The sequence below is a fragment of the Sus scrofa genome, chromosome 1 (assembly GCF_054392235.1).
Source record: "Sus scrofa isolate SSC_HxYL_T2T_F1_AM1 chromosome 1, Sscrofa_HxYL_maternal_Yorkshire_Landrace_v2.0, whole genome shotgun sequence".
NCBI classification, from domain to species: Eukaryota; Metazoa; Chordata; class Mammalia; order Artiodactyla; family Suidae; genus Sus; species Sus scrofa.
In genome coordinates, this window is record NC_139383.1 from 103,709,113 (window position 1) to 103,728,302 (window position 19,190).

At 43.0% G+C, this 19,190-nt stretch overlaps 1 protein-coding gene and 1 long non-coding RNA gene across 7 annotated transcripts in view; one reads left to right on the forward strand and one right to left on the reverse strand.

Moving 5' to 3' along the window:
* Positions 1–19,190, forward strand: part of SETBP1 (SET binding protein 1) — a 370,608-nt gene that overhangs the window by 114,689 nt on the left and 236,729 nt on the right. The window lies entirely within an intron of this gene.
* Positions 12,431–17,292, reverse strand: LOC146406264 (uncharacterized). The gene is made up of 2 exons (XR_014808106.1): positions 14,467–17,292; positions 12,431–13,702 (listed from the first exon to the last, which is right to left on the reverse strand). It is a non-coding gene; the product is annotated as an uncharacterized LOC146406264 (long non-coding RNA).

The window sequence follows — 19,190 nt, forward strand, 5'->3', positions numbered from 1 at the left end:
GAGGTGAGAACCAGGAATCTCCTGCACTCCTCTCATATTGCAGATGAGGAATTCAAGGCCCAGTGTGACTGCCATCAGCAGTGTCTCTACCTGTAGTCAGTCTCCAGTCCTACAGACAGCAGAAAGCACTTGTTATAGCCTTCCTAAATGTAGGCTTTGCTTGTTTGAACCACTTTTACTCTTTCAGTGACATGATTTCAGGGTTCAATCAACACACACACACACACACACACACACACACACACACACACACAACACCACACTTTTATAAACTGGGGGATGCTCTACAGTGGCAAAATGATCATTTCTTCCATCTCTCCCTCTTTCTCCTCCCCTGTCCTTTTCTTCTGGACTTCCTCTCACCTCAAAGAGGGTAATGCACTTGCTCAACATTGTTCACTGAACTTGATCTGCCAGTGATGTATTAATTAGCTGGGGCACCGCACCTTAACAAAAGAGTTACAGGTAAATCCTGATGTGTGTTAATGCTTAACCAGAGATGCCCAGTGGTGGTCTCATTTGTGGCCTAAATGTAAAGAGGGAAATGTGGTTGGCTTTATTTGTATAGATGATTTCTTATTTATAAGTGCTGACATATTGGTTTCAATGCCATATGTCAGCAAATTTGCTATGAGTTGGCTCACATATGTTTAAACTTTTGGATAATGGCATTTATGATATAAGTTATAACTCAGTTTATAGATGGCTGTGTTTATGTTTTCTCACATGCATGTATAACTGTATATGGTGTAACTTCCACTCTGTCACTATATGCTTCAAATTTACCTTAAGATCATTAATGAGATCCATTTGGCAGTAATCTTAGGACTGTCATGCTTTCTCTGTTACCCTCAGGAAAAAGCCCCAGACAGCGCCCCTGTCCCCACTGCTGCTCCCCACTGCTGCTCCCCCCTGCCACCATGAAGTGGCCTGGTGTAGCCCCTCTCCATCCAGGCCGAGTAATAGATACAGACCTGGGATCTCCCAGCATTCTGGCAAAACGAACCACTCTCTGGGGCCACAAACCAGCCAGGATACTAAGCCCTGTTCTTCTTCTGACCATGGAACTCTGATGCTAAGGGTAATGGAAGACAGGCAGGAAGAAGGAAGGGTATGTGACCCTCAGGAGTACTCGAGAGAGAGCTCAATTAGTACAGCAGCCAGGGGAAATTTTTTTTTTTTTTTTTTTGAGAACACAACATATTTTATCCATCAGCATACTTTTGCATGGGATTTCCAGTGTCTCCTTGCTTTAGCATTCCACCTCCCTTGATCCCATCTCCAGTCATGAGGCATCCTATTCTTGAAATTTTTCTATGAGTTCCCAGGATTTTTTCTTTCTCTGAACCCCCAGCACATGGTGGTTGGATGGGTATTATCTGCTCCAGGGGTTAGTTTCTGGGAACATATCTAAGACATTCACATCTCATCTGAGATTTGTCATCTGTGCATCCACACCTGTGCTTTTTTGCTAAAAGCACATAAGACTCATATATGAACCTCAAAGCTATGGACGATTTTTTTTTTTTCTACGAAAAGTACACATAGGCACAAAATGCTGTGTTTGATATCCAGATTCAAGGACCCTCCTAGGTGGCCCATTAACCATAAGATAAGGATCCTTGGAGGGGCATAGATGGTATGTTATCCCCTAAGATAGTCATGAATCAAACTTATACCATGAGGTGTAGCAACACGAATGGGCCCAGAAATTATCATGCTAAGTGAAGTCAGTCAGACAATGAGACACCAACATCAAATGCTATCACTTACATGTGGAATCTTAAAAAAGGACACAATGAACTTCTTTGCAGAACAGATACTGACTCACAGACTTTGAAAAACTTACGGTTTTCAAATGAGACAGGTTGGGGGATGGGGGGATGCACTGAGAGTTTGGGATGGAAATGCCTTAAAATTTGTTTATGACGATTGTTGTACACCTATAAATGTGTAATAAAATTCATTAAGTAATAAAAAAAAAGACTTATACCATGAGGTGAAAAGAAAGGAAAAAAACAAAAACAAACAACAACAACAAAAATGGCTGAATCTAAAATATCACTATTTCTTTAGGAGAGAATACGTCATTTTTCAGGCACAGGGCATTCAACCACGGTACCTGTGGTTTATATGGAAACCTCCAGCTCATCTCTGATGAGCTACATATTTGTGAGACTGGGCAGCATGAAACCCCATACCGGAGGCTGAATTTAACATGTTAGCCTGGGAATGGAGGTCACCACTTTTGTCCCAGCTCTTCTCTGAGGCATTCCAGAGACCAAAATAACTCTAGCTTATCTCCCATCCTAGGGCCTGAGACCAGAGCAAACATCATCTGGAGATAAGTATAATTTGCCCAAGGTCACCATCCAGCTTAGCTGGAAGTCAGCTCACCTCATTTTATGCACCTACCTTCACTGGCAGTGCTAGGTCTCTGTGGGATTTTCCCCTTCAATCAGTCAATCAATCAGTTGCAAATGCATTTGAGCTTGGCTATAGTAAAATATCATAGATGGTGTGGCTTATGGAACAGAAATTTTTTCTCATAGGTCTGAAGGCTGGATGTCTGGGATAAGGGTGCCAGCAAGATCAAGTTCTGGGAGGGTCTTCTCCCAGGTTACAGACTTGGTCTTCTTGCTGTATCCTCACATGATGGAAGGGAGCAAGAGAGCCCTCTGGGGTCCCTTTTATAAGGGCACTAATTCCATTTATGAGGACTCCACCCTCATGACCTAATCACCCCAGTGACCTCTTATCCTAGTGCCGTCACATTGGAGGTTAGGGATTTCAACCTATGAAATTTGGGGAGGGCACAGACATTTCATTCCATTGCACTATGTTTATTGGACTTCAATTGTGTGTATTTCTGCCATTGTACTAGGCGCTGTGGCCAAAGTCTGGGCTGCCAAGAAGCTTTTATGTATACGGGAGAGTTTTGAGTAACATATTTATTATCATTTACAGATTAACATCTCACATTCCTGAAGTCATTTAAAATGTCTAAGTGTGTTCCCCGCAAAAGCTTTGAATAACCAAATGTGAAAAGAAGGGCCACCACCCATTGTGTGAGAGTCAGCAGGTATGAGGGAAAGAAGGTGTGAGGGGACCTTGGAACGAGTTATTCCCTCCACCGACCTCCTACTCACATCCCACTCAAACCTGCCTGGTTCTGATGTCAGCCCAGGCATCGGTATCTTCGACGCCTCCCTGACTCCTGGTCCCACAGCCACCTCAGGTCATGGAAATGCAGACTCCTGTGGAACACCTTCCTTCGTTGCTCACATCACCTTTTGGCTCGTGTGGATGCTCCCTGCTGTGTTGTCTCTCCACTCCCAGACTGAGCTGAGAGTAGGGAAACCACAGTGGTTGCTGGAATATCTCAGAGATCGTATCAGCCTAGGAGAACCATGCTCACCCTTGAGTTGAAGTGAGAAGGATCGGTTTCCCGGTACACATGTCTTAAAGGTGGGGAGCAACTAGAGTGCATGAGGTGGTTATGTTGGGGGAATACATGATGGAGCTGTGGCCTCTGGTTAAAGGACACAGCCAGCTCCTGAACTCACTCGCCTCACTTCCTGTGACCGCCTGCTGGAGCCCCTCCTTTGCTGAAGCCACACTTGATGTGCAGCCCACAGAGGTCAGGTTGCTGGTAGAGAGCAGGGTTAGAGGAGATGGGGCACGTGCAATATGGCCAGCCCAGTGGGCAGGTTACCCCAATCTTCTTAATTTCTTTTCAGCTCCTTTTCAGGTCAGTACCTTGCAAACTGTGGCAAGATATCCACAGCTGACTAATTATTCCCTACCACAGTTAATATTTACTCTCCCTTGGCTGCTGGCACTTTTGGAACCAGGTGTGCCAGGCCCAGGGAATGTGTCCCAGCACCAGGGAGATTGTCAAGACTCAAGCGGGTGTTAGTGGCTCCAATGGCCTAGGGATGTGGATTTCTATTTGATGCTCGCAGATCCCAAGGCTAATCATTCACCAAGTTGTGCCTGCTACCGTCTTAACCCAGCATAAAAAGGAACCTGCTTTGGAAGTCATTTGCTTTTGATGTTTGGGGAAAGTGATAGCACTGCTGTTTCATTTACATTTTGTTTTGAGGGCAGGGAGTTCTTAAAAGCAGTGATGGAAAAGCTCTGATTTCCACCAGGATCCTGTTTACGGTTCTTTAAGGATTTCCACACTCGTTCTATGATTTGATCTTCACAACAACCCTAGAGATGAGAGGCATCAGATGATCGAAATGTAAACAAATGGTTTCAAACATGATCGGGACTCTAAAGCAAAAGTGCCATGAAGGTCTGGAAGGCAAAGAAAGTGTTCTGTGTTAAGGCCCCGAGAGGGGGTAGAGTGCCTCAGACAGTGCCAAGGATCTGGAAGGTCAACACAGTGGGATGTGCTGTGCAGATGGAATGACCAGGGGCTGCAGGAGGAGATGAGGCTGGAAGGGAGGGGACATCTGCACCAGTCTCTGTTGACAGGAGAAAGATTCCTGGGGTCTTTAGCATCAATTCAATGGGGGCCATTAAGGGGCTAAGTAGGGACATGACAAAATTAGCTTTGCTTGTAAAGGGATCTTTCTGGAACCTCTAGGGAGAAGGGGTAAAAGGAAGGCAGAAAGGAATTATGAGGCTATTGTGGTAGTTTGGGTGAAGGATGGGGATGGGGATAGGTAGAATGTATCAGGTTTGGGAGATGTTTTGGAGGCAGAAGAAAATAATTACCTGACAGCCATTACTTGACATTTGGGGATTTGTCCAGGTGAATGTGACATGAGTTCTGTCACTGCACAGCCATGCTCAGCAGCAGAAGTCTTGCTTTTGTCACCAGTGTGTGTATGTGTGTGTGTGCACACGCGTGCATGCTCGTCCGTGTGTATGTGTGTGCTCGCACGTGCGTGTTTGTGTGTGTGTGCATGTGCTAATGTGCCTGTGTTTCTCAGCAATGGGACTGTCCATGTTCAAGTCATCCTGCATGTTTGGTTGTATTCTACTTTTTCTTTTAAACCAAATATTAGGGTGTTCCTGTCGTGGCTCAGCAGTTAATGAATCCAGCTAGCATCCATGAGGATGCGCGTTCGGTCCCAGGCCTCACTCAGTGGGTTTAGGATCTGGCGTTGCCATTAGCTGTGGTGTAGATCGAAGATGCGGCTGGGATCTGGCATTGCTGTGGCTGTGGTGTAGGCCGGTGGCTACAGCTCTGATTGGACCTCTAGCCTGGAAACCTCCACATGCTGCAGGTGGAGCCCTAAAAGAGACAAAAAGACAAAAAAAATAAAATAAACCAAATATTTGGCTTGTTTATTGAGCTTGCCATCCAAAAAGCATGAGGTATGGTAAAGGGGGTAATTTAACACACATCTTTAATAGTTCTTTGGACTTTTATTCAGTTTACACAGAATCCAAAAGGAGCATTAACCACAGTGTGGTTGTTAAACTATTACCTTTCCAGGCAGACATGCCTGTAAAGTCATTCATGTATTTAGGGGGAAGCATCTAGACTGGAAATGGCCCATTTCCTACCCTAGAGAGAATGTTCTTCTCTGAGCCCTGCAGTCCAGTCTGGGTTAAAGGAATTAGACAGCTAGTAGGTAAACACTGGCTAAAGTAAGCTGGCCTTGCCTCCTCATGGCCTCTGCTCTGTCAAGAAGGAGTGGCACACGCCATCCTCTAGGGAGTCTCCTTTTCAAGGTTCAGACCAGGGCAGGCACTTCCTTCATTTTCCATGGCAGTGTCACCTCTCCTAAATCCTATTCCTACTGTGGGAGTGCAGCCCTTCTTCCAAGGTCCCAGACTCTCTATGCTGGTTTCCGCTTACCTTTCCTAGTCTTGTTTCACAGGAGAGGGACTTTGGGCTTCTGGTGTGTAGATACGCTTGCTTATCTACAAGAAGACGTTGCTTCTTGGCAAAAACCTTTTTGCAGATGGCTTTTGTCCCAGGAATTAATTATGAGGAATCTACTGATATTTGTCAAGGGACAGGATTGGGAACTTTAGTTTTACAAAAACGTCCAACTGTGTACAACCAAAGAATAAGGGACATATTTGCTTATTTTCTCTCTCCCAACTGGAATGCTCTCCGCCTTCCCTTCTGCTTATTAATGGGCTATTCATTTTTCAAGACAGGAGTCTCCTCCTCTGAAAAATCTTCTCAGGCTTCCCAGATCCCAGCTGTGTCTTCTCCCCTCAGCATTTTCTGGAGCCCCTTCATCTGTTCCCTAGGCCACCTTGTAGAGTTGTTGTTATGCACAAATCATAACTGAATCTCCTTGAGAGGAAAAGGAATGCTTATGTGTGATTTTGTCCCCCAGAATTCAACTAGGATGCCTTACCCAGAACAATGACTCATAATTACTTAATATTCAGGTCAAGCACTGTTGATTTTCTAAACTATTCCCAGCCTTAGCACTTCTCCTGTGTGGAGCCAGGGTTTTCATTTCTTGCACAGGGTGTTCAGGTTGGTAACCCGCCAACCCTTTCATAGCCAGACCTTTTTTTTTTTTTTTTTCAGTAGAAGGCTGCCACGTTCCTCTGGCATCAGAGGAAACCTGCAGGTATCTCTATGGGGTGGCTGGCTCTGGGGATGCTTGGAGATATTGGAGAGTATTCTTCCAAAGCACAGAACCCTCTGTGGAGTAGAAGACCAGAAGATCAGGGAAGGTTTTAGGAGAAAACACACCCCACAAGGTAAGGGCTGATATCTTCTTGCAGAGGTGGGCTAAGGGGCATTTCTTGGCACGAAGAGTCCTGAGCTTGGGCTTCTGTAAATGCTTTCCTGGTGCAGCAGACCAGCAGACTATGTGAACAGTCCTGTCAGTAACATCCCAAATGCTGCTCTCTTGTGTATAAACACAGCAGACTCAGCTGTGAAGGCCCAGGCCCTTGACACGGCTGTTCCTGGGAGGGTAGTGAAATGTCTCCTCAGGACTGTGTGGCAGCTGCCCCAGCAGAACACTGGTAGCTTGAGTTACATGGGAGCTAAATATAGTTGGTGCTCTTATGTCCTCAGGACAGCATCTGAGTTGGAGTTGGGCAATGTTTTAGTAACATTCTTGAATTCTCCTAATGTTTCCTTCTCTGACTACTTTCCTCCTCACCTCTTTGCCTATTTTTTTTCATTCTTTACCTTCTTTTATTTTTTTCTCTCTTTACTGCTTCATTTTATCCACCACATCTAAACAGAGTATATTCATTCAAAGGAGCCTCCTCATATCGTAGGTGTAATTAACTGTTTTTCAGGGAGAAAACTCTTCGTATGTTTAGATAATTATATATGTTTTCCTTAAGTAGTGATGTCTTCTCACATTTTGTTGGAAAATGACAGAAGTACATGGAAAAATGGCATCATGTTACTGGAATAGTTTTTTTTTTTTTTTTTTTTTTTCCCTTTTCCTTTCCATGCAACATTCTTTGACTAAGTAGCTACTCAAGAAAAGAAAAGAGTTAGAATCTAGGCTAAGTAACTTGTCTTCACCTCATGGCAAACCAGTTGCCCAGATAGGCACCATTTTGAAGAACTAGAGATGCTTGAAACCAAGAAAATGGACCAAGCTGGTATGGAATTGAATGGACAGATCTCACATGTTCATGTAAGTTTGGGTGGCAGTGTGTTGTGAGGAAGAAAGGGGAGAGTGCATAGGTTGGCTTGGGCCATCTTGATATCAGAAGATGTTAATAAGCCTCATTCAAAATGTTGTAAATTCTTCCTTGTGGGATTGACTCTGCTTCAAAACAGGTGTACCTAGATATGTCCCTGAAGAGATGTATAAAATGCATTTTTATAAGTTGAACTGTAGAGTCAGTAGAGAGCCTTTGGAAGAATATTGGGGTAAGAGAGCTGTTCAAAAGCAGCTGTGGCTAAATGATTGTGTAAGGACTGGCTTTTGTATCTTGGATTTTTTTCCACCAAGGAAATAGGTACCTTGAAAAAAATTAGTATTTTTACTAATGGATCTCAGATTATTTTTATAACTTTCATGGTCTGTGAGAGAATCTGAAGTTCTAGCCACTGTTAGGAAAGAAGCCCATAACCATGATTCAATTTGTCCCAAACACAGAAACACAGAATTTAAGTATTTGAATGGACCTCAGCATATGATATCACTTATATGTGGAATCTAAAATCTGATACAAATCAACTTATCTATGACATAGAAACAGACTCATAGACATAGGGAACAGATTTGTGGTTGCCAAGAGGGGGCGGTGAGGGAGGGAAGGATTGGGAGTTTGGGATAAACAGAGGCAAACTATTATATATAGGATGGATAAACAATAAGATCCTACTGTATAGCACAGAAAACTATATTCAATATCCTGTGGCAAACTATAATGAAAAATAATGTGAAAAAGAATATTTAAAAAGAAGGGACCTCAGAGACTATTAAATCCAGCCTTCTTTTACAAGGGAAAACACCGAGCTGAGCCTGGGAGGTGATCTCTGACTTAGGGAGCATCATCATCAGAGTCTTGGTGTGTGATGTTCTTCTGTGGTCGATGCAGAAGCCTGGGCTTCTTTCTCCAGGCCTTGCCACTTATCCATCTGCCTGACTTGCTTTTCCTGGGAGAGACATAGCTAAGACATAATTGAGACATAACTACTGACTGGAAATCTTTTTGCTGGGGCTTTGGCACAAGGCTGCTCCAGAATCTGGTCTTCCCTGGAGGAAGCAATGTGTGACCTGTAGCTCTTGGACACTGTCCTCTCCGAAGACTGCTGTTTAAGTCTCCAGCCTCTGCCCACAGAACTGAAGTTTGAGGACAACTAATATAGGAAATTTCCTGTCTTTAGGGATTTTAAAGTATAGGAAGTCTTTGAAGATGAAAATCCCTTAAGGCCTCAAGTGATGAAATTGATAGGAGTATGTTTAGCATTCTACAAGTTGACATTGAGGAGTTCCCACATGATGCAGCAGGTTAAGGATCCAAGCTGTCACTGGCTTTGGTCACTGCTGTGGTTCAGTTCCGCATGCCGTGGACATGGCCAAAAAAGAAAAAAAATAAAGGTGACATTGAAACCATGTAGAGGAGCCTGTTCCATGCCTCCCTGCCATGCACCTGAGGAGTTGACTTGCTTTGTGTGTCTAACAATTACCAGGCACCCATAGGGGTCACTGGGGCTCTGTGTGTGCATGTGTGTAGGTGTAGGGGTATGTGTGTGTGTGCGTGCACACACGCATATGGGGAGTGTGCACGTGCACATGCACGCATGCAGGTGTGTGTGCTGACACTTCTTCATCTCACAATCTACAAATTCTTCAGTTTGTTCCTCACATTCACCCTTGGCTCCTTCCCAAGGTCATTTTGGACTTCTTAAGAGGCGCCCCGATCTTGGAATATCCTTTCTTTAACTTTTATGATGTTCTCTTGTTCTTACCACTTGTTCTACATTTACATAGTCTGTTGAGCTGTTCTTTCTTCATTTCAAGCCTTTACTTTTTCTTCTGAGTTGGATCGCCTGTCTCTTGAAGGTAGGTGCTGTCTTCTGGGTTTCCCCATAGCCTCAGCGAATGTCCTGAGCTCAGCTCTGATATTGGAGGGTTTAGAACATCTAGGGTTTGGGAATCCAAAAGAAACTGTCCTAGCTAGTTCAACAGATGAGATACCCGAACACTGACTCCACTTGTTAAGATCAACTAGATAAGGCAGTCTGTCGTGGGGAGGCATGCTCCTCCTCCATCATTCTTCTCCACTAAAGTGTAAGTGTTTGAACTAGATGCCAGAGCAACAGGCTGGCAGGTCTTCCAGGCTTGACCTGAGAATGCTGGACAGTCTCAATCATGCCCCAGACCTCAGCTTCCTCTTCGCCCCATTACACACTTCTTGACATTTCCATTATTCTAAAGTATCATGTCTATCCACATGCAGAATGTTAAATGAGGAAAATGCCACATTGGAGGACTAAGAAGAAAAATTAAACTGTGGAAGGAAAACTGATCTATCTGTAGAGAAAAGCAAGAGAACCTCATTTTTTAAGATTCTTTTCCCTTATGTATACCTTTCAAACACTGTTTTTGTTTTTTCTTAAAGCCTGTGAATCTGTCTTCTTCCGCTGGCACTGTCTATCAGGGATGATCACAAAAGCCTGTCCCTTGCTGATGCATTATGTCTGAGTTTTAATATAATGCTATTTCCTTCTGCTGTCTTTTGAGGAAAGGTTAATTCTAAGTACTCTCTGTCTCTGTAGGTTAATTCTAAGTACTCTCTGTCTCTGTCTCTATGTCTGTCTCTCTTTCTCTATGTCTTAATCTCTGATCTCACAAAGATCTCTATGTATCCATCTAAGGGTATTTACATCCCAGTTTGTTGGGATATTCCCACCTATGTGACTACTAATAACACCTAAACTCTAGACATGGTTAAAACAAGCCTGCATCTTCCCACTGAGTTTTGTTTTGTACCATAGATCTATGCTCATGACAGGAAGCTTCTCTTCTGGCAGTGGTGCTTTAATGCAGCACCTTATGGTGGGAAGACTCAGTTTCCTTCCTCCTTGCCACCTCAGCCATGTCTTCCCATCTTCTTATGTCTAACTCATCCTTGCATTTTACCCAGCCCCAACTGGCAGCTTCCATCTGGGGCTTCCATTAGCACTCACAGTAAGCCCTAGGCAGCCAGTACACAACTGGGCACAAAAATGTTTTGAGTGTGTTAGTTTTCACTTTCTAACTATGCTGTGAGTTCTGTAAGGCAAGGACCGGAATCTTATATGTTTCCTGTGACAACACTTTTGCATAGCACAGTCTTGGCAACATAATGCAAGCTGAGACTGATCAGGGCTCAGGGCACAGGGAACAGTATGTATTAAAACCATATTTTATAGCTCTTACATGTAGTTTCTTTCTTGATTATACGTTAATGGTATAGAACTAAATTTTATGTCCACCAATTCTATTTTTCCATCTTGAGTTTATTTTTGTTGTTTTCTGTTATGATGTTAGTAGTAGCTTCTCTACCAAGAAGCATTTTAAATTTGTTTTACTCAATTTAGAATCATGGAACCTTTTCTATCTTATCTTAAATTATCCATGCACTATCATAGAGACATTTCCATTCATATTTGGTGACTTTTTTGTTTTGTTTTGTTTTGTTTTGTTTTCAAATGTTTCAAGCCAAGAGTACTTGGCAGTTTCACTTTAACTTTGAAAGCCAAAGAAACCCCCAAATGGTAATAACATAGAATCCCCTGGGCCAGTCAACATTTTATCATGTGAATTTATTTGCTGAAGGCCGTTTATGCCTCCTTGCTTAATTTTTCAATTATTCCTGATGCTGGGGAACTAGTAGGATCACTTGTTTCTAAAGGATTTTTATTGCTCCTTTAGGATGTCCTGCATAGTACTTCTGCTGGAACCCACACTCTCTAGGGCCTCAGGGGCCCCTTAAACCCAAAGGCATGAGGTCAGGCCAGCCCCCCAGAAGAGGATTCTAAATAACTACTATTGTTATTATTATTTCTTCTCATTGAGTTATCCTCACTATATTAATTTGTTTTCCATATCTGTGTGTGTGTATGTGTGTGTGTGTGTGTGTGTGTGTGTGGATGTAACTATTTTTGGCAGCAACAAATGTTATTTCTGAATCTTCCCTGAATTATCTTGACCTTCTGATTACAAAAGAGAAGAAATGGGTCCTCTGGGACATGACCACATGGTGATGTGGAAGAAGTCCAAGTGTAAGACACAGAATACATATCTCATTGGCCCCTGTCCCTTCGTCTCTGCTTAAACTCAGACCCTCTTCAGCTGTCACCTTTTTTGGCACTCATCAGAGATTCTGGAGATACACACTCAGAGGCTGAAGGAACTAAGTACCCTTACTCAGGAAGGTTAGGCAAGGCCCAAAGGAAATAGGTATTTGGGTTGAATCTTGAGGGACATATGGGCCTTGGTTAGTTAAAGGGGGCTTTCCTTTCCAGCTAGGGTATGATGGTAAAGAGGATGGTAGCACTGCAGGGGAAAGTGGCAAGGTGCACAATGGTGCTTGGATCCTGATGCTGAAGAGCCTGCAAGAGCAAACCAAGGAGTTTGGTCTTCATCCTCAGGACAAATAGAAGCCATCAGAGCTTAGAAATAAGGAAGTGCGATCCTCAGATCTTCCCCTTAGAAAGATGTTTCCAGTGACAGAATGTAGACTAGAAGACTCTGAAAACCTAGCAAGCCTGTGGAGGTTCTTATGGTTCTAATACCTGCTCCTTCTCTGTACTTAAAGTCTAAAGATACTAACAGTTTCTCCAACAATCACTCCTTGGGCTTCCCTTACATCCATCCACACAGTTGTAAATTAATTCTTCTTAACTCTCCTGATTTGAGTATGCCATCTGTTTCCTATTAAGACCTTAACTGATACAACTGCCTTTACATTTCTTTTTTCTTTTTTCTTTTCTTTTTTTTTGTCTTTTTGCTATTTCTTTGGGCCGCTCCTGCGGCATATGGAGGTTCCCAGGCTAGGGGTCTAATCGGAGCTGTAGCCACTGGCCTACGCCAGAGCCACAGCAACGCGGGATCCGAGCCGCGTCTGCAACCTACACCACAGCTCACGGCAACACCGGATCGTTAACCCACTGAGCAAGGGCAGGGACCGAACCCGCAACCTCATGGTTCCTAGTCGGATTCGTTAACCACTGCGCCACGACGGGAACTCCTACATTTCTTTAAAATTGTTTCTATGTTTGTCTCCCACTAGCCCATGAGCATCTGAGTGGAGAGTGTGTCCATTTGTCATTCATTTTCTTTCCTTCTTTCTTTCTTTCTTTCTTTCTTTCTTTCTTTCTTTCTTTCTTTCTTTCTTTCTTTCTCTTTCTTTCTTCTTTCTTCTTTCTTTCTTTCTTTTTTTTATCAAAATACAGTTGATGTACAACGTTAGTTTCAGGTGTACAACATAGTGATTCAGCATTTAAATACATCACAAAATGATCTCCACATTAAGTCTAGTAACCATCTGTCTCCATACAAAGTTATTACAGTATTATTGACCACATTCCGTATGCTAGACATTACATCCCTGTGAATTACTTATTTCATAACTGAAAATTTGTACCTCTTAAATCCCTTCAACTATCTCACCCATTCTCCCACCTTGCTTCTCTCTGGAAACTACCAGTTTGTTCTCTGTATCTCTGAGTCTGTTTTCATTCTATTTTGTTTGGTCATTTGTTTGTTTTTTAGATTCCACATATAAATGAGATCTGATAATATTTGTCCTCTATTTGACTTGTTTTACTTAGCATAAGTAAATGGAAAGATTCCATTCCTTTTTATGGCTGAGTAATATTCCATCAGGTGGGTTTATATTATAGTGTAATATATATATCACATCGTCTTTATCCATTCATCTATTGATCAGCATCTAGGTTGCTTCCATATTTTGGCTGTTGTACCTTATGCTGCAGTGAACATAGGGGCACATATATCTTTTCTAATTAGTATTTCTATTTTCTTTGGGTAAATACCCAGAAGTGAAATAGTTAGATTGTGTGATAGTTTGATTTGCAGTTTCTTGAGGAATCTCCATTCTTTTTTCCAGAATGGCTGTACCCATAAACATTCCCACCAACAGCATGAGGTTCTCTTTTCTCTGTATCCTTACCAATACTTGTTACTTATCATCCTCGTGTCATTCATTTTCAAGATTTACTAGTTCAGTTGAAATTTGCCACTTGCCAGAGTTCCCGTTGTGGCTCAGTGGTTAACGAATCCAACTAGGAACCGTGAGGTTGTGGGTTCGATCCCTGCCCTTGCTCAGTGGGTTAAGGATCTGGCGTTGCCGTGAGCTGTGGTGTAGGTTGCATACATGGCTCGGATCCTGAGTTGCTGTGTCTCTGGTGTAGGCTGGCAGCTCTGATTCGACCCCTAGCCTGGGAACCTCCATGTGCTGCAGGAGCAGCCCTAGAAAAGGCAAAAAGATTAAAAAAAAAAAAAAAAAAGTTACCACTTACCAATTAGGTTTTATTTGAGGCAATGATTGCAGAGTCAGAGAAGTTGAGGGTCAACCAGGGTAGCTCAGAAAGCCTTCAGAGGGGAGACTGATAAGAATCTGCTGGATGAAATTTGTGAAGAGAAACTGAGCATCATTCTAAGAAGAATGCCAGAACCGGTGTTAACCGGAAAGCAGGAAGGACACTCTCAGGGGTCCCAGAAGAGATCCTCTTTCATGGGACATATGGTGGGACGTGTGGAGAATCAGCAGGAGGGAAAACCCATTTCCCTTCTAGAGTTATTTCCCTTCTAACTGTGTTTGACCCAAGCTAATCTTTTTTTTTTTTTTTTTCTTTTGTCTTTTGTCTTTTTTAGGGCCGCACCCACAGCATATGGAGGTTCCCAGGATAGGGGTCTAATCGGAGCTACAGTTGCCGCCCTACACCACAGACACAGCAACACCAGATCCGAGCTGTGTCTGTGACCTATACCACAGCTCACGGCAACACTGGGTCCTTAACCCACTGAGCGAGGCCAGGGATCGAACCCGTAACCTCATGTTTCCTAGTCTGATTCATTTCTGCTGTGCCACAATGGGAACTCCAGACCCAAGCTAATCTTAGCATGATTTTGCTGACCCCTGAGCACTCACGGTAGTCAGGCCAGGGAAGAAGTTCCAGAAACGAACTGAAGAAGAAACCTTTTCAGAACAAAAAAACAAAACTTACCATCAACCAAATTTTTGTGAGTAAGAGAGAGTTGGTACAAATCCTTTGCTTCCCCATCCTAAACATCAATAGGATGCATGTCCCACACAAAGTAGGAATAGGTGCCCTGCAGTGAAATTTCACATCCAGCAGTGCTGGTTGCTTCTGGGTTTTAGTTTTTGGCGGCAGAATCCTGAAGGACAATTTTTTGGCATGAACATTTCCACATTTCCACTGGCCCCAGTGAGAGTACCATGCTTATTTATTGAGGTACTAGAAGGTTCTGATGGTGACAGAAGGGAGGATGCAGCAGGAGTTTGAGAAACTAGATTTTTTTTTGAAGGGTTATATGAGGAACATTGGAATGAATATAGGTAACATTTCTTTTTTTTCTTTTGCATTTTAAAGTTTTATAGAAGTTTAGTTGATTTACAATGTTATGATAATTTCTGCTGTACAACCAACTGATTCATTTATACATATGCACACATCAACACTGCAATTAGATAACCCTGGAAACCCAAGATTTCTCTTCATTCTCATACAAGGGCAGATCCAGGAAGAAACAAATGTTCAAAAAATTAATTCCATAAATATGTATAACCCCTGTCCTCTAGCCTGGACTTACCTGTCTCAGAGAAGAGTAATGTATTTGTGTGATTCCTTATTTTGGACTTTAAAAGAAAAATCAATTTGCCATCTAGAAGCACTTCTTGGAACTGTCTTGGGAAATGGATAGAGGGGAACTGGCCCATCACAACTAGGTCCAGGGGTTACCCATGACCTTCAGCATTTTGCTGGATCTAGGGAAGACGCACTGTCAAACAACTTTTTCCTTAATAAAGTCTCACAGATAATATTGTTCCTTTGAAAAAAAGCTTTGTCTCTCATTACCCAGGTGTCCAAAAGTGGGGGAGGGGAGCTGAGTGGTGGGTGGAGTGGAGACAACTCAAACCTAAGTGTTAAGAGGCATGATTCACAGAAGATCTGTCCAAAATGGGCATGAATATCTCTGGAGCCTATGGGTCAGTGGATAATAAGCAGGTTATAAAATAGAAATGCTCAGAATAATCCTTTTCAGGAATGAATCTGATGCAGAAAGCAGCATCCTTACGCCCTGTCAGAATCTCCAGTGTTGGGACTGACCCAGCCTTCCAGGTTCCCATCTGCCCTGCAAAAGGGAAATTGGCCTCAGAGCCTCCCAGCACATTTTATTTTCTCCCCCATTTGTACAGGTCCCCACGGGTTTAATGGCTTTTATCTCACTACATTTGTTGGAAAGAAAAGCAGCAGGAGAGGTCTTATCCATGGGTACCCTTTTCTTCATTTCACAAAATATCCCCACCTTCCCTGCCCTCCCAACACATATTCGATCTGCTTTATTTCCTCTGTGTGGCCTCTGAAATAGGTAGCAAAGGACAAGGAAAAAAAAAAATCAAGATTTGAGAGTTGATAGAATTGAGTTTGAATCCCATTCCAGCTGGTGAGTTTTCACTCTCTGAGCCTTTGTCTGCCATGGAGATTGTGAACTAGACAATGCCTGAGGTACCTTCTAAATTCTCAGATTATGTAATGTTAATGGAAGGAAATGGAAAGTGTACTCAAAACCCTTTATAAAGATGGAGAGAGTGTAACTTTGTAATATTAGGCATAAGAAATGCACCCCTGTCTTCACGGTTTCTCTGATGTCCATCCACAATCAGATTCAAGCACATTTCTGGTATAAGACTACCCCCCAAACAAACAAAAAAACACTGAGTCACATGGGAGCGGTTAATTCCCAAGGCTTTCTTGATAGTCACTGCCACAACTGAGTGAATGATATTTGATTTAAGGATTGGAAGCCTTAATTGTAATAGTTTTTGCTTCTTGACTATTATGCTCATTTGGATTTGGGAAACAGTGTTATAGAGCTTTAGAGCTTAATGGAACTTTACAGGTAGATCACTGTGTTGAGAGAATTAGGAAAAGAGAGTTTGAAATGGGCACCCACAGGCACCGATTTCTTGATCAGAAATATGAGGAAGAGGGTTTTAAAGCCTGAAGGGACACTGGACATCAGCCTAATCTAGGAGGAGGCTTTAGGTGACAAATCCCTTGGAACGTCATAAAGACTTGTATTCAGATAAGAATATGTGCATTTTCTGGGGAGAGCTATATAAATTTCAAAAAACGCTGAGAGGGGTCCGGAAGCCTGCCAATGTCCATTTTTCTTATCTCACAGGTTAGAAACCCCAAGAAAGGAAATGTCTGGGTGCTCCCCTCAGAGCTAGGACTTGAACCCAGATTTTTTGAAAATAATCTGATGGCTTATTCTGTTTGGGTCTTTTACAGACAACTTTAGACCAGAACTTAAATTTGCAGTTCTTTGAAAACATAATTCATTTCCTGTGAAGTGACAAAACCAGTCTAGCAAGAGATTTTGCCAGGCTGCAACCTATCTAGCTCCATCACTTTCTGAACACTCCTCCAGGCTGAGATGTTTCAGTAAATACACAGATGCATGCATACACACATGTTCACACTTACACATGAGCACGTACTATTTCATGTATGTACTTACGGCATCACCTCACATGCTCTGCAAAAAGAAGGAGACACCGATGAAAATGGTGAAATATTTGTGCTGGCTGAACAAAAAAAAAAAAAAAAAAACACAAAAAAAACCCAATTATGGGTTTCCCAGACATTATCTTCCATCCTCCCACTGTACTGTCATGTGACTATGACTGCCATCTACCCACCTAGGGGTGGAGGACTCGTTACCAAGTAGAACTTGTATTTTTGGAATACAGTGTTTGCCATGACTGTTGAAGATTCCAACAGACCTAGGAAATATGGGGACAGAAAGTAATTTTATCTAAAGTTGCAGTTAAACCTTTGCAGTGACACTAAATGTCAGCTCCCATCTTTCTTCCCTCTACCACAAGGAGGATTAAAGCAACACCATAGCACCTGCGCTAGATGAAGGTACAAACTGGTTGTGACTCAGTGTCTGCAAGAGTCCTCCAACCACAGTCTGTTGGTGGGGGGTCCCAATATGGATGGGAATTCAGAAGGTGGCTGGCCCAAGCGCTGGTACAGGCAGTGAGGTCGTTGTTTTTTTCATGCTCTGTTGTCTGGTATGGTGGCTTTTCTGAGCAAGACAGCACCCTGATTCACTGGAGAATAACAAATTGATCTTGTTCCTTACAGAAATGAGCCTGGAGGCCCAGGTGTATCTGACTAGTGGCCTGAGCAGCTGCTCCATCACCATTCCCAGGGCTTGTGGAGGTCAGGACTCTGGGAGGCATGGAGGGTGCAGGGCAGTGTTGCCCTGGGGCTCTGGGGAGGAAACCTCTGCCTGAGCCTCTACACACATTGCTCTTTGCCTCCATCCCTCCACTCCTCCTTCACCATGGCACACACAACATACACACACACCTGCAGAAGTTATGCCCTATCCCATATCATTTTTAGGAATGATAGTGGTCTCATTCCTAAAAATGCTTGAATACATTCATTTTTTTTTTCAAATTCAGTCATTTTATATACAAGATTCCTTTGAATATCTATGGTTTGGCTAGAATTCTGATTGATTTTTCAGTGCTCCTTGATTTCTATAGAACACAACTGAGCAAGAGGAAGTGGTCTCTTAAGCCATTGTGAGTGAATTATTTTATTAAATGAACACTACATTTTTCTCCCCCCATCACTGTGTTTGAGATATTTTTGCACAATGACCTGGCACAGTGTGCCATCCACTTGAATGGTACCCCAAAGGCTCCATTGGTGTCCTTGGCGGACACCTATTCCTGGACTCAGATTGGTTGCTTCTTCTGTGGCACCATTGATACCTGTTCCCCAATTGTGCCAACACCTTGAAAATCAAATTTCTAAACGTGAGCTGAGATGATTCTAACATGTCAGCTAGAAAATGACAAGCCATGGGGTAGCATTTCTAAGCATTTATGGTTGAAGGAGAGCCTTAGAGTGCAGGGAACACCACTCTCCAGCAGGCCTAGGCTTTCCCTGGTTTCAAGATTGTTTTCTGCAGTATGAAAGCCCCATGGACCAGAATGGTGCCAAGGTCATTGCTTCTGTGGTATTAACAGTAGGTGACTCTAAGAAGTCTCTTTGGGCCTCTTTCAATGACAGAATCATTTTGACTGTCAGTTATCCATAGAGCAGGCAGCCTGTAAAAGGGGAAGATGGCACTAAACTATTTCTCTGGAAAAGGAGAGTCCTTTTCCACTGATATTCTACATAGTCAAGCAAAACTCAAGTTCAACAGTCTACAGTGTGGCTGTTTCCTTTCAACTGAGGCATTACCATCGGAAGACACTGTATGATGACAATGGCAGAGGACAGAAAAGCTTCTGGCTCCTACCTGGGAAGGAGATATGCTTTTTCCCCACCTCTTTCCTGGAGGAAACTATCTTCACTATCGAGAGACAAATGCTGGACAGAGATGGAAGGAAAGAAAGAAGCCAAGAGGTTTGCGGCTCCCCCATAGGCCTCACAGGCTTCTGAATTTCCTGCAAAGTGTGACAGTGTGACAGAGTCGAACGTGTGCTAGACTGAG